Consider the following 12651-nt stretch of genomic DNA (forward strand, 5'->3'; position numbering starts at 1 on the left):
GGGTCGCGGTGTCTAGGAGTCGACTCGCGTATTGCGGGAGTCGACTCGAATCTCAGAGTCCGAAAAATGTTCTCTGACTTTTTTCTTGTGTTCCTCTGAGAGTCGACTCTCACTTTCTTTGGAGTCGACTTGCCAACCATCGGAGTCGACTCGCGTTCCACTGGAGTCGACTCGGCTCTCAGGGTCCAAAATAACTTCTCTGTCTTTCTGTCTGTGACTCCCTGGAGGCGACTCGTACTACCCTGGAGTCGACTCGGCAAGCATCGGAGTCGACTCGCGCTCTTCAGGAGTCGACTCGTTGACAGGTTCTGAGATGAATCTTTCTGTCCGGCTGTCTGTTGCTCCTTGGAGTCGACTCGAAACTGTAGGAGTCGACTCGAGTGCCTTTCCTTTGAATTTTTCTTAAAACTTGCTCTTCTAAATTGAATCTTTTGAACTTGAGACTTGGGCCAATAAATTGTAGCTTTCTTCCAACTTTTCTTGAGAGCTTTGGAGGCCTTCTTGTGTTCTTCCAACTTGCTATGTTCCTTGCAAAATAAATATCTTTCTCCTTGCAACACAAACATTAGTATTTATACTTCAAGGTTTTGTGATCATCAAAATCAATCTTTAAATCAATCTTTGGGTCATCAAGCATCTACTTTGCAATTTTGAATTCATTTCATGCATTAGGTCTACTTAGGAACCTTTATAGTTGGACGGCTCATACATTTTGTCATTCATTTTATGCATCTATGTAGTGGTCGTGTCGCATATCATCCTGAGTCCCAATTAGGCATGGATTTCAAAATCGAAGCTCTATTAAAAGCTATCCAAGACATTAACGCTCAAGTCCAAAACAAAAATGCCCAAATTCATGACCTAACCACAATGTCCACCCAGGTTAATGCTCGACTTGATTCAATCGAGGCTTCAATTCGGAGGATTATTGAATTTAAGAAAGCTAGTAACTCCCATTTTCCAGGTCTTGAAGGGGATGACACCCTAGAACAATTTCTAGACCAACAAGACTCTGTTCGGCAGGGCAATCTTGATAATAGGTCTGTTCCAAGTCACCATCATGCCTACCCTCGCCCTAGAGGACCTGGTCCCTTTCCTAATATTGATAGAGGTTACCGATATAACGTAGAATCTAGAGAACCTCGTGACCCTGATGACGATGTAATGCGAGGCATTAGGGTTGAAGCCCTCACTTTTGATGGTCGTCTTGATCCGAAAATCTTCTCAGATTGGTTACGCAAAATGGACCATTTCTTTGAGTGGTACAATATGTCTGATGAGAAAAAAGTCCAATTCGCTAGGATGAAACTCCTTGGTCGAGCTAAGCTATTTTGGCAAAACACTGAACAACTGTTAGCTAGGAGACATCAACATGCTATTACTGATTGGGTCGAAATGAAAGAAAAATTGAAAGAAAAATACCTTCCATTAAGCTATCAAGCTGACCTCCTAGATCGCTGGAATAATTTAAGACAAGGTAGCCGCACAGTTACTGATTATATCGCTCAATTTGACGAATTTATGATGCGAAGTAATGTAGCTGAAGATGAACGTATGATCTTGAGCCGATTTCGATGGGGCCTAAATGATGAGCTTAGGAAAGAACTTATTCTTCGTGAAGTGGCCACCTTAGACCAAGCCTATACATTTGTGCAAAACTATGAGCAGTTCTCTAAATCTATGTTTGCTAGGCGCCCTGACACCAGACGGGTTTCCACTAGTGCCCAACCATCTGGACCCAGACCCTCAATCGGTTCTATCCCACCTAAACCCTTTTCTTCTACACCTATCCAAAACCGAGATATTAAAGGCAAAGGAGTTTTAGGTGAACCTCTAAAGACAAACTCAAGAATTCAGTGTTTTAAATGCCAGGGATTTGGTCATGTTGCCTCCCAATGTGTAAATCAGTCCCTTGTTATTGATACACAAGCACAGGAGGATGACATTGATAAGTTGGAGGAACAAATTTAGGAGCCCAGATTAGAGGATATTCAATATGTCGAAGACGAACCTGAAAAAGAACCACATACTTTAGGCTATATCCGAACTACTCCCCAAATAATTGCCCACGAATCTGACCAACCCACTATGAGTGTCGTAAGGTGTGCAATTATCCAACCTAAGGAGACTGATGACTGGAGACGAACCTCAATTTTCCACACTTACATAAGTGCGGAGAAAAAGATTGTAAAGTTATCATAGATAGCGGGAGCTGCATTAATGCGATATCTTCCAGCATTGTCTCCCGCTTGGGTCTGACTCCTTTGTCCCAACATCAACCATATAAGGTCTCCTGGATCGACACGTCATCCATTCACATTACGAAAAGGTGTCTTGTACCCATTCAAATCCTTTCTTATAAAGACACTGTTTGGTGTGACATACTCCCAACGGACGTAGGTCATCTGATATTGGGAAGACCTTGGTTGTTCAACCTCGACGTCACCATCTACGGTCGAAATAACTCTTGCTCTTTTGTATTCCAGGGCAAAAAAATTAAGCTTAATCCTTTACGGCCCAGTACACTAGATAAGAGTACGAGCAAGAGTAAATCAAAGGGGAAGGAACTCCATATTCTTAGCCCCACGAAATTTGAAAGGAACGTATTTAATGACTCTCCGGTGTTTGCCCTGCTAGTTAAAGAACTTCACCCACATCTTCAAAGCACATTACCGGCTGAAGCCCTTGCTATCCTTGAGGAGTTTAAAGAAGTTTTTCCTGAGGATCTCTCGGATCATTTGCCTCCTTTGCGTGATATTCAGCACGCCATTGATCTAGTCCCGGGAGCTACTCTTCCTAACTTGCCGCATTATCGAATGAACCCTTCTGAGCATGCAGAGCTCCTAAGGCAAATTAAAGAGCTCCTACAAAAGGGATTTATTCGGAAGAGTCTAAGTCCTTGTGCTGTACCTGCCCTACTTACACCGAAGAAAGATGGGACTTGGAGAATGTGTGTAGACAGTCAGGCTATTAACAGAATCACGGTCAAATACCATTTTTCTATTCCCCGGCTCGACGACATGTTAGATATGATGGTGGGTGCCACCATTTTCTCCAAGATTGATTTAAAAAGTGGCTACTATCAAATCCGAATTCGCCCAGAAGATGAATGGAAGACAACCTTTAAGACAAAAGATGGCCTTTACGAATGGCTGGTAATATTTTTTGGTCTCTCAAACGCTCCTAGTACCTTTATGCGAGTGATGACTCAAGTACTACGATCTTTCATGGGCAAATTTTTAGTCGTGTACTTTGACGATATCCTTATTTATAGCCAATCTAAGGAGCAACATTTAATCCATTTAAGGCAATTGTACAACTTTACGCAATGAGAGCCTCTATGCTAACCTTAAGAAGTGTTCATTTTTCACTACTTACGTAAACTTCTTAGGGTACTTAGTCTCTTCTGAGGGCTTATCTGCTGACCCTGCGAAAATCATTGCAATTGTCGAATGGCCTAAACCTAGGAATACTACCAACATCCATAGTTTTCACGGCCTAGCCATATTTTACCATCGTTTCATAAAGGGATATAGTACACTTATGTCACCTATCACAGATTGCCTTAAACGAGGTAATTTTCAGTGGACGCGCGCTGCTGCTAAAGCATTTAGTGACATTAAGAAGAGAATGATGGAAGCGTCGGTTATGCGACTCCTTGATTTTAGTAAAGTTTTTGAGGTGGAATGTGATGCATCTGGCTTAGGTATAGGTGGTGTGCTTAGTCAAGAACGTCATCCTATAGCCTATTTTAGTGAAAAGCTGAACGAGGCTAAACAAAGGTATTCCACCTATGACAAAGAATTTTATGCAATAGTCCAGGCCCTACGGTATTGGCGACATTATCTTCTTCCAAATGAATTTGTTCTCTACTCTGACCACGAAGCACTTCGTTTTCTTAATTCCCAAAAAAAACTTAATCATTGCCATGCTAAATGGGTTCAATTTCTCCAGGACTACACTTTTGTTCGCAAGCATATGTCAGGTGCAGCGAACAAAGTTGCTGATGCGTTGAGTCGACGAGTAACCCTGTTGTCCGCCATGTCTGTTTTCATCACCGGTTTTGACAGACTTAAGCACGATTACTTGTCTTGCCCCGATTTTGGAAAACTATATCATGCCCTTGCTGATGGACAAAGACCTTTGATTGATAGTGTTTATCTTCAAGACGGGTACTTGTTCAAAGCTTCCAAGCTCTGTATCCCGCAAACTTCCGTACGAGATTTTTTGATATGGGAAGTGCATGCCGGTGGTCTCGCTGGACATTTTGGGCGAGATAAGACCATAGAAGAAGTTGAACATCAATTTTTTTGGCCAAGTTTGAAACGGGACGTTGTTAAAATTGTCGGACAATGTCGCACATGTCAACTAGCTAAGCACAAAAAATAAAATACTGGCCTCTACACTCCGTTACCTGTCCCAAATCGCCCTTGGCTAGACCTTATTATTGACTTCGTGCTCGGCCTTCCTCGTTTCTTTCGAAAACATGATTCCATTTTTGTGGTTGTGGATCGTTTTTCTAAAATAGCTCACTTCCTTCCTTATTCCAAAACTTCTGATGCCTCTCGAGTAGCCAAGATTTTTTTTGATGAGATTGTTAAGTTATATGGTTTACCGAAAACCATTGTATCCGATAGGGATGTCCGCTTCATGAGCTATTTTTGAAAAACCTTGTGGCATATGGTTGGCATCAAACTTAAATTTTCTATTGCTTATCATCCTCAAACCGATGGCCAAACCAAAGTCGTCAACCGAAGTCTAGGTAACCTTTTGCGAAGTCTAGTCGGTGAACACAATCGTAACTAGGATTCTATTCTGCCTGTCGTCCAATTTGCACATAATTCGTCAGTCAATAGATCTATCGGGATGAGTCCATTTGAGGTAGTTCATGGTTATAAAGCTAGAAAACTTGTAGACCTCCTACCTATGTCCCCACATATTCAAATTTCTGAGTCTGCACATGCATTTGCACAACACATTCATACTCTGCATCAGGAAATTAGCAAGCGCATTCATATGAGTAATGCTCAATATAAGCTACAGGCTGATTCTCATAAGCGAGATAAACAATTTCAAACTGGGGATTATGTTATGATATGTATTCGGCCTGAGCGGTTTCCATCTGGAATCGTCAAGAAACTGCAGGCTCGTAGTGCTGGGCCCTTTCGAGTATTGCAACGAGTGGGCACTAATGCCTATGTCCTTGATCTTTCCTCTGATTTTGGTATTAGCTCCATTTTTAATATTGAGGATTTGGTTGCTTACAAGGGTCCCCCTTCCATTCCTATTGACCCTTTCACTGAGCTATCCCTTGAGCTTGATGATACTCCTATTATTGATTCCATACCATCTCCGACCTATTTACCCTTACCACCAGCACAAAAAGAACATATTGATGCCATTTTAGATGAGTAGACTGTTTCTACCAGTGATGGGGGTGTTCAACATTTCTTGGTTCGCTGGCGAGGATGCCCGGAGTCCGATGCTACATCGATGACACGTGAGGAGTTCCAGCGTATTGACCCAGATCTCCTGGAGTACTATCAGAGTCATTCGTCGGGGTCGACTTCTTACCCGGAGGGAGTTGGTGCGGACACTAGTACTGCATTGATTATTTTGCGGGATTACGGTCGTCGCAGGAGGACGGTCCAGCCACTTTTATTGTGGTTGGATTGATTTATGTTATTTTCTTATTATTTTATATTGGTAGAATTAATTTGCATATTGTCATTTGAGGACTTTGTTCAGATTGTTTTCTTTGTAGGGACCTATCTGTTATTTTGTGGCCCTATATGTATATGGGGCATGCATTTGTTTTTTTTTTAATGAAATGATGCATGAAAATTAGTCTTCTTCCTCTTCCTCTTCCTCTCTTCTTTTCTTCTTCTTCCCCTCTTCTTCTCCTCTTTCACTCTGCCTCTCCATCCATTACCTCCGTCCTGCATCAATGGTGCTTTAGGTTCCAGACATGCAAGAATTTTTAAAAAAACTCCATTATTTACAGTTTGATAAACTAATACTTTATGTAGATATTGCATTTTTTTTATATGATAAGGGATATTGATAGTAGTATTTATAAGATAAAAGAACTCTATTTTGATTTTTATTAAGATAAAACTAATCGAACAATATGAGATGTCCAGGCCCATACAAAATTCTATACCGTACCGTACCGCACCGTACCTACTGATGTTATGCTAGTGTATCTTACCGTCTATTTTTCTACTTTTCCAAAATTTGATTTCTGTCTATTTTTCTATTTTTCTACTTACTATCAAATGGTTTAATTTATCCATTTTACAAAAAAAACACAATTTTTTTTGGTGACTTACTGTCTATTTTTCCACTTTTCCAAAATTTGATTTCTTGGCTAGAAGATGAATATAACACAAATTTGGGGCCAAACCCAATTAGTATAAATAGTGGATAAAAAAAATACTTTTAAGTTTTCCACCAGTATTTTCTTTTTCTCTTCACCTTTTTTATTTTTTTATGAGAGATTCAAATTAAGCAGGTCGAAGAAAAAAAGAAAAACTGTTGGAGCCAAAACATGAGTTGAGATGACTCTATTTCTACGTAGTATATGGCATGTGACAATAGTCCACCAACTCAAAGTGAATCATGTAAACACCCACTACCCGCATTAAATGAGAAATTAAGCCAGCAATGGGTCAGATATAAGTCGCGATGGCTATTATCAGTATCCGCCCTACATTTATACCAGATTGTTATAAATGGTTTTAGAACGATCCCAACCCATAACCTATATGAAATAGGGGACACTGCAGCATGGATCCATTGAGGCTGACCTTGTAATTAGATTTGAATGGATTTGAATCTTTAGCCTAACAAGGACGTCAGGGCTTAAACGAAGGAAATATGTGAGGATCCATATGGACGTGTATTTAGTGCCACATTAGTTATTTGTTGAGTAGATCTTGGATACTTATACAAGATTAAGGACCCAAATAATGCCTTCCGACTAGCCATTTTGGGTTAGATCATGGGTTGTTACAAATGAGGGAGAGTCTCAGGGTAAAATAGAACCGACAAAGTTAAATAGAGCAAATTGGACTGATTGGATTGGATAAAATTATATAAAAAAATTATATAAATTATTTTGTTTTTGCTCCCAAAAGAGAAAAGAGTTATATATAGCGTAGATTCGTATCTGCTCCAAAAATACGCCTATTCGGATTGCGAACCCTCGATTAGCCACATTGGACCATTAAAAAAAAAGACAGAGCCACCAAGGTGGTAGCCTGGTGGTAAGGGGGCGATAATTCCACTCAAGTTGTCCGGTTTCGAAACGCGCGGGCGTCGATTAAATTAGGGGACCGGATGCCTCATGCCCGGATGGCTTGCTGGCGGTACCAAGATGGCGCTGGGGTGACGTACCCACACGTGAGGCGGTGAGCCCATGGGTCGGGGAAGGCACGCGAAACCTGCGACCTATATCGAATATTCTCTGGTGGAACGGGGCCCAGTGGGGGCTGCTACGCGGTGGGCTGGTCCCTCCCACTCTCCTCTTTTTTTTCACCAAAAAAAAAAAAAAAAAAGAGAGAGAGAGAGAGAGAAAGGCAGACAAGGATAAGGAGCGAGGAGACGAAGGTGTATCGGATGTAACACCTAACCAGATGATGACGACTCAAATTCAACACAAGAAATTAATTGCTGTCCGCTAAAAGCGAGGTCCATCCAACCATTTTTTGGGTAATCGCAGCCTTCAGACTGCAGCTGAATCTTTTCATACCAGCAACCAGACCGAATAATCAGAGAGCAGAATTGTAGAACCAGCACTTCTTAATTATAGCCCAGGATGGGACGCTTCATTTGATCCCATTGGCATCCAAAGCAAGAAGAAGGTAGAGAGGCCTGTTTTTTATTAAAAAAGAGAGAGAGAGAGAGTACAGAGAAGCACTGGGAAAAGGAGCATTTGGGAACTGGAGGGAGGGGGGGGGGACAGCCTATCAGAAAGCTAGCTGTATCTGTGTCCGTCCCTTGGCCGACCAGGCACGAGCTGGTGGCGGACATCTCCCGCACCTAAAAACAGAGTCTCGTCGGGCAATGATCCACGCCCCACCCCACCCGCTACCCTCTTCCACCATCCCACCAGCCTTCTCTGTTTCTCTGGTTTTTTTTTTTTTCCTTTCATGCCTTTTTAGTATTTGGAGTCATTTCAGAGACACCATATGGCCGTGCACCACGCCAATCATGTCATCTCATTTTTACGGGCCCAATGCATATTATGTTCATTTCAGCTCACAAGAATGAACTTGCCTGTTTGGTATGGTGCACGGCTAATCGTGCACCCAATGCAAAATATAATTATAGTACAGACAGAAGATATTATATCATGCATCGACATGGTTGTGCACCATGCCAACTACATCGTCTCGTTTCTATAAGCCAACCATCGAGACAAACAATATTGGCGTGATGTATAGCTACATGGTGCACTATAAAGCCGACGTGCTATCTCGCGCACAATGTGCACCCTACATGTTCGTTTCAATGATTGGCTTTTGGAAATGAAACAGCCTTATTGGTATGGTGCACGGCTTTGTTTGTGTACCCAGTGCAGAATATAATTATATTACAGACAGAAGAAATTATATCATGCACTGCAAGCATCGATGTGGTTGTGCACCATACCGATTATATTGTCTCGTTTCTGTGATCCAATCATCGAGACAAGCATTGGCCTGATGCATAGCTACATGGTACATCTAGTGTAGAATGTGTTTGGGGCCACTGAGCTTGGCATCAGACAGAAGAAGCGCCTTCGGTGGACCGATGCTATTTCTGGTTTTAACTTTGGTTTTGCGATAGCACAGGTGGTGGGAGGTGGAAGGAAAGATTCCAATTTGATACTTGCAATGTTGGGGCATTTGAAATGAATGGCCAATGTGATATGTTTTTAGGTTCCAAAGTGTTCCAAAAAAAGTGGCCGTTTCATCCTCTTGGGCGCACGTATCTCACGTTTTCTTTCGACGATAGAATGATGGCCAGGCACGATACCAACTTTTGCAGACTGGTATTCATGCTGTCATTGACGACGGAGATTTTCGTACATTTGGATGAACTGATGGGATGGCGTGGAAGTTGAACAAATTCCGCAATGGTTCGCAGAATCCAATGTCTCTTCCAGCTGAACTCCACCTCGTCTCTGTCGATCCATCGGTCAGTGATCAGAACTGATTGAACCTATTAGGTACAGGCTGTGGAGGTCCATCTATGTTCCTCTCTTTCTGACGGCCCAAAAATTTGTTTAAAAAAAAAACAAAAAATATTATTTAATTTTTTTAGTTTTTTATAAATATTTAAGTCAATATGAAAATAAACATACGTTTGCACGAGTCCTTACAATCTTGCCATCAATCATTTACTTATATATCATAGATTGATGCATGGATGGTGGATGATTCTAGCCAACCTTTTAGAATGTAAATGAAAGGATGGAATTCAAAGTTACAAGATTTGCAGGATAATGGATTGCAACATTGAGTTAACTAAGGTATAGAGTGTGGTTACCGGCTTTCATTCAATCCTTCAGCTCCTTTGTTTCTTGGATTAGGAGGAGTTTGCATTTCATATGATAACAAGATAGGGTACCTTTGCTTCTATGCACCATTGTGCTTGCTAAACCATGATTGAGCCATAGATGTATCTCTAGGATCACTCTACCACTCACCCTCCTTGGAGACTCGACAAGGAGGAGGTCGGTCTTCATTCGGTAATGGCATCGGCATCCTTAATCATGCAGGATTGGCTTCACCATCTATGAGAGAAACTTGCAGCTGAAAATAAAAGATGGTGCTGGACACCATAGTTAGGAATGCAAAGATGAGTACTGCATCCAAGTTCTTCCAATACCAATTTGCACTCAATGCTGCCAAATCATAGGCACCTCTTTCCTACCTATGCATGGGCTACTATAAGAATCCAAAAGGAAAAACATTCAATATTTGAGCTCAAATGTAACTGTCATGAATGAGATGACACTTGTCAAGTTTCTTTCCAGGATTATTCCATCTTGATTTTTTTTATTAATTCCTTGTCCTATAAAAAAATGACTTCACATGTTTGCCAAATTTGTTGCAAAAAAAAAAAATGTAACAATGCATGATCTCCTTCTTGTCTATGTCCTAGGACTTGTTGCGCGCCCGCGCGCGCGCACACACATATACATATATTATTGAGAATTCACGTTTAATGAATGAAAATTTTTCACACGAAATGACTGCCGAAGGACTCAAATCTATACTATTTGGCTTAGCATAAACCTTTATCATTGACCACCAAGTAATCACCCCTATTGTTTTTTCTTTTTAAGATTAAAAAAGAAATCCAGGAGGGATAAGTGGATAACAATAGCTGAGGTAGAATTTCTATATCAACTCCTTTCGTTTGTGCAGGCAGATACTTGACTCTTTATGTAAAAGTAGTCACCAACTTAGTGCTGCTTTCTTACGCTGGAGTCAGGCTAGAATGCCTCCATGTGAATGAGTTTCTTGCTCGAGTCCTTCCTGAATTTTTGTCGGGTGCGAAGCATCCATCCTGAGCTATCAAGACCTATTGTGCACCCTTGATCATATCTTCTAAGGTCCTAAAAGGAAAAAAAAAACACACACTGGAATCCTAATCCAATCAGCAGTTGCCAACTATAAGTTGCATTGTAGAAAATCTGTAGGTCAGAATCATTGCAAGTCCGACCAACTTTTGTCCAACATGACATGCTTTTGCTCTTATATCTATCAAAGGGACCAAAATGGATGATTCCAAGTATCCAGAGCTAGCTCGCTATATTGGATGTCTGTTTTCCACCAAGCTAGCCATTGGGTGTGGGTCATTTGGTAGGTGGAAGAGAGCTTATCTAGTCTTCTTCTGCTTTTGAAGGTACAACCATCAGCCCTACTAAATGTTGCAACATAACCAAAGTTCTTGTCTTAGTTGATATTGAGTTCAGATTGTTTCCTTCCGGCGATGATCGCAGGGAGTCGATGATATTCTCCGGGAGGATGTAATTGCCTTGACTTTTGTCAAAAAGAAAAGAAATACAGAATGAAGAATAATTGCCTATACTAATAAAATCATTTCGAATAAAACGATGGGTTATCTTATTACATCTTTAGTCCTCATTTCAAAATCTTTGAGAGAACATGGTGATCTTTGAAGTTCCATCAACTGTTAGATAAATCCATTGAATTATCCTCCATGCAAAATACTAGGGATTAGTTATGTATGATGACAACAGTTCGACAAAATTTAATACATTGTATCATTGGTTTAATAGTTAGAAGATAGACCTTGGCATAATAGACAGGTTCAAAACATAGAAATAGTCTCTCCATACATAAAATGAGGCTGCATACATTTGACCTTCTTAGATCAGTGTGTTACAAGTAGGGATGCAAATGGGTTGGGTCCCAACCCAGTTTTTTGTTCGAGTCCTAATTTTGGACTCAAACCCGACCCAACTGAAGATCGGGTCGGATCGGATCGGATCCACGGCTATAATTTTTGACCCAGCAGGTCATTCAGGTTGGGTCGGATCTATGTATAACCCAGACCCAACCCAAAAAAATTCGGGTCCAGGTCGGAGTAAGGTCCAGATCGGGTCCGGGTCCGAGTTAGAACAGGAAAAAAAAGAGCTGAAAAAAAGTACTAGCATGCACCAAAAAAATCCACATATGCACGGGTTTTCAAGTTGTAGGGCCAAATGCCCAGTATTTTTATGTTCTACTTCTCTAAGGTTCTCTAGGGGACTCGGGACTCCCCTTCGATTCAATAAGGCTGCAAATGCGCTTATGGTTGAATCACTGATGGCTCTAGCCTCTTGCTCATGCTTAATCAAATAATCAGTGGAATGGGTTATGAGTTATGGGCTTGAGGACTCGAAAAAATGGATTAATCAATCGGTGAATGGGTTATGGGCTGCGGCCTGCAGGCTTAAACGGGTAATCCAGATTCGGGTCGGGTTGGATCGAGTAGTTGGGTAAACGATCCAAATTGACCGAAAGAAGAAATAAGTCGGGTCGGGTCCGGGTCGAGATTGGGTTGACTCAGACCCGACCCAAAAAAACAGAATAGGTCTAATTTTAGAATCCGACCCGACCCGACCCATTTGCAGCATTAGTTACAAGAATCCAAGCTTCAAATTTTGGTGTTTTTTATGGTTTATAAATTTAGAGTTGAAATGTTCTAGCTTTGCTCATGTCTATCATCTGGTTGAAGTGGAAAAATATTAAAAACAAAAAGAAAAGCAAGAAATCTTTTTTCTTTACATTGAAGGCAGTGCTACAATATGATTTAGCTTAGCCTCCTGCCTTTGACATAAAGGGCAGGCTACTCTGATGCCTCCAACTTTGCACAAGTCTCTGGCTTGAATCCTACCTAAATTTAAAGCTGCGTGCAAAGCTTCAGGCCTCAGCTGAAACTATCTATCTTCAAAATAAATGAGCAGCAATGAGCTCCTCAGATGCTCGCTCAGCCATTTTTGATTCGAACTATTAGAAGTTCAAGTAACATAAGCATGTAATGTGCCTTAACTCTGATATCATGCTGTCTCTTGTTTGATAGGTTGATGCTATCAAAGGGACCAGAATTCTTTCTTTCAAGGACCTACAGCTAATGCAGTAGGATGTTTCA

The sequence above is a fragment of the Phoenix dactylifera genome, chromosome 18 (genome assembly GCF_051530095.1).
Source record: "Phoenix dactylifera cultivar Ajwa chromosome 18, Ajwa_hap1_PhDact_Kaust_v1.1, whole genome shotgun sequence".
In the NCBI taxonomy this organism is placed as follows: domain Eukaryota; kingdom Viridiplantae; phylum Streptophyta; class Magnoliopsida; order Arecales; family Arecaceae; genus Phoenix; species Phoenix dactylifera.